The sequence below is a fragment of the Rhinolophus sinicus genome, linkage group LG04 (genome assembly GCF_036562045.2).
Source record: "Rhinolophus sinicus isolate RSC01 linkage group LG04, ASM3656204v1, whole genome shotgun sequence".
Classification (NCBI taxonomy): domain Eukaryota; kingdom Metazoa; phylum Chordata; class Mammalia; order Chiroptera; family Rhinolophidae; genus Rhinolophus; species Rhinolophus sinicus.
The window spans coordinates 132812781-132816848 of NC_133754.1; the positions used below are offsets into that span (position 1 = coordinate 132812781).

Below are 4068 nucleotides of genomic sequence, written 5' to 3' on the forward strand. Positions count from 1 at the left end.
GCTTAATGCACTTTCTATTGTGGTTTCAGTAACATTTCTAATGAACAGAATACATAAGTTTTTCTATGAATGAAAGATATAGATAGTAAAATGTATTTGGCCCTCATTCATAAATGATATCTTAGATGCTGTACACTTCTAGATTGATAATTATGTTTCATCAAAAATTAAGATATGACTTCATTTCCTCCTGCATCTATTGAATCTGATGAAAATTTGGCTGTTAAAATAATTACTGTTCTGTCTTTTCTCTTTTTTTCTTAACTTTTATTTTAAGATTTTTTTTTTTTCCTTCCTATTGGATGATCTGGAGATTCATTACTATGTGCAAAGATATGCCTTCATTTTTGTCAGTACTGCTTTTCCCATTATGTGTTTTTTCAATCTGAAGATAATTTTTTTTTTAAATTCCAGATTAATCATTGGGCAAATTGTGTATTTGAAAGTTTATATAGTTTCACAGTCTGGATTATGTGTTGGATACTAGAAGAAAATTGTAATTTTACAATGGAAGTGTAAGACAATGACCCTCTAACCCAACAATAAATAATAGTGTCACTAACAGCAGACAACCAGACATCTGCTTTCAGTACCCCGTGTTGCCCTGCTTATAAAATTCTAATTTTATCATACTCATGATGAAATTTCATGATACTCAGAATGAAATAAGAGATGTTTTAAAAAAACAAACAAAAACACACAAAAAAATAACTCCTAAAACAGTAGTCATGTGTAACAATGCAGAAAAACAGAAAGTAATTTAGTATCTAAATAGTTACCCCCCAAAAAAATACTACACCAACTTGTGAGCTCTTAGAATTTGTTCTCAAACTGCTCACCACTTTCCCTTCATTTTTTTTCTACTAATTCAGAGCAACAACAGAAAAAAGGTGACTTCGTGGAAGCTTCCCCCAGTGATATCCAAAACATACAGAGTAGTTAAAAATACCATGCTTTCTATGTTAATGAAGTACCAAGAAATATTCCTTAGCTGCAAGATAAACCAACCAGATTGCTACCCCTAAGGATCTACAATACGGAAATTTCTAGAAACCAAGTTGTCACATCCATGTTAACACCTATTCAATTCCTCTGAAAAACCTTTTGTTACCTCAAAGCATTTGTATAGCTTTTTAATTCTTTTATTTCTTATTCATCAAGTACACTCTCAATCCTGATTGGTTAACTTGCAGGAACTTCTGAAGTCTTAAAAGCTTTCCTTGACTCTTCACATTCTTTCACAATAATGATCACACATCCCCTTAGTAGCTTTCACTTTTTTTCTTAAAACAAGTGAATGGATAAATGTTTAATTTCTGTAAAAAGTAAGCTCTGTAAGAAAAAAAAAATTATATATATATATATATATATATATATATATATATATATATATATATTATACACCACTATATGCTTGTGCTTAGCAACCTTGGCACATAGTAGGAACTAGACACATATTTGAAAATTGACTGACTGAATGAATGAATGAATGTCTACTGTTGCATTTCTAGTTTATTATTTTATATACCTAGCCAGTAAACTTGTATTTCTAAATGTTTTGAATGACTGACTCATTGTACTTAGCTAATACATGGTTTTTAGAAGTCATTTCAAATACAATTAAAAACAGTAGTGATATTTTAAATGACTGTTGAAATTTAACAACTACCAGTTATTGGATTGCACTTGTTGCTCAACATAGTCAAACAAATATGTTTAGTAACCTGTTGCCAAAATTGACCACTTTATTAATATCTGTATTATAAGATATTGTGAATAATGTCGTTTAAAAACTTTCTCCAAATTTTGTATATATCGTATAAAATATGTAATAAAGAAGAGAGGGTAACTCACTCTGTGTCACCACCTATTATGCAATATATTCTCATTTTTACACAGCCCCAATCTCTCTTGAAAATAAGGATGATATGGATTCTAGTTTAAGAATAGTTTATAGTTCGCATAAATTTTCTCATTAGATGTTTAAAAAATATGCTTTAATGTCATAAACTATGACATTAGGTGAAAGGTAAAAACTTGGTTGGAAGCTGGTAAAATATTTATTATTGTCATATACTGGATATTGTTGTACTTAAACTGGGAATTGCAGTTGCATGATATTATGGGATGAATGACACAAAGGATAGTTCTAGTAATGGATGTGTGAAATGTGCTTCTTACTTAATTTATGAAATCCCTAAGGGCACAATTCTGATAATTGAAACTGTCAAGAGAACCCCATCTATAATGGAGAAGCATGAATTCCCATGATACTCAACCAAGAAATATTCTCTTGGGAAAAATAAGCAGTAGACAGTGTGTGGTACACATGGATTTGTCCCAGCTTTGTATTTTACTAATTGTGTGTCTTTCTGTAATGTTTATGCCAGCATTTTACATTAATTATCTCATCAGAAAAGTGAAACATTTTCATATTACATCTTAAGATTGTTGGCAGACTATTTTTATCATTCTTCTCTTTTTAAAAAAATATAATATTCAAATTTTAAAAGCAATAAATTCATTTATTATTCCTAGTGAAGCAATACAAGAAACAACTTATAATTTTTTTCACCCAATATCTTTGATTCCATCCAACTGTGGTAATTTTCATGTCTTTGTGCATATTCTTACATCTTTTCCTCCTTGCTCATGCAAATATTTATAATATATATATATATATACTGTTGACCTTATACTGTAGTTTTCCCAAGAAAATTTCAGGTGGAGCTTGTTTTTCTAATGTAATTATTAATAATTCTCCTTTTGTTCTCAAAAGTATCCAGATTTGGTTAGCAAATTATGTAGTCATCCTTTTTCAAGGAGTTTTCTTACTTATTTTTAATTTACATGTAGCTATTGGCATAATGATGGACATTTGGTAAGTTATCAACAATGGCAGGTGTTGTTAGAATGCTTATTTCCTAGGCACCCATCAAATATTTAATAATGCAATTATAGGGAGAGTGGCGTAGTGATATCAAGGCGAACAGCTGAATGGATGAAATGTTTGCTATTAAAACATTTTGATACTTTCTAATGGGTACACTTTATATTGTTTATTCAAAAAGGAAAAAATAAACTCTAGCATGTTTCATTTAGACTTAGAGTGAATACTCCAGGCTTTTGTTTTATAATTTTAAAGTGGGAGTAGAGAGGAACCCATGTAGTATTGAAGGTACCAGCTTTCAGAAAAGTTAAGTGATTGATTTAAGGTCGCACAGATATTTTGTGTCATGGTCTGGCTCAGCTCTCTCACTGAAAATGCATATACGTGAGAAGGATGATGTGTCTGGGTCTTCATCGGCCTCACTATGTCTTCCATTTTCAATTTTCAGAGTCTGTTGGCTATAATCTTGCTCCTTCTATGTACCTGTGCTTATATCTCATTCTTGGCACCCAGCCTCCTGGACATAAATAAAGCTGGATTGTTGGGTATATTTTGGAAGTGTGCCAGAATTGAATGTATGAGTCCTTAAGTTGCAGTGTGCTATATAGTGATGGCCTTCAGTATCCTCTTCATACAGTAGCTTGGAATTATGCCTGAATTTTATTGCCATCAGATTTCAATATGAAAAGGGGTCTTATCTGCAGATAATAATGGAAAAAATTGTTAACCCTTTTATTTCTTAACATTAAATATGATAAATTTCCAGCTGTCATTCTCTATTTTTGTTACTGGACCAATGTTCTATATAAATAATTAGGGTGTAACTATTTAATACTCAGAGAGTTTGTAGCAATCAACCTCAGTCCTGTCACTACAATACTACATTCTGCAAATGTCATTCTCTTGTGTCAGATATCAGATTTTAGTGGGGGTATCTCTAAGGCACATAGTAGAATACAAAATTGGTAAATTATTCAAGTTTCTTTCACTGTGATTTGGAAATTATATATCTTTATGGAATGTGGCCTTATATTGTACTAGCTTTTTTATTGAACAAAAGGTTCAACTTGTGCTGGTAAAGATTGCATTCAAATTTAATAACACTTGTTTTTCCTCTGGCCACACCATTTTGAGCATTAACCAGAGTACATCTACCCTTAGCAAACTCTGTTGTTTAT

The 4068-nt window shown here is 31.1% G+C and overlaps 1 pseudogene; it reads left to right on the top strand.

Moving 5' to 3' along the window:
* The first annotated feature begins 3314 nt into the window (after window positions 1–3314).
* Window positions 3315–3530, top strand: LOC109434736 (protein kish-A; annotated as a pseudogene).
* Window positions 3531–4068: the final 538 nt, after the last annotated feature.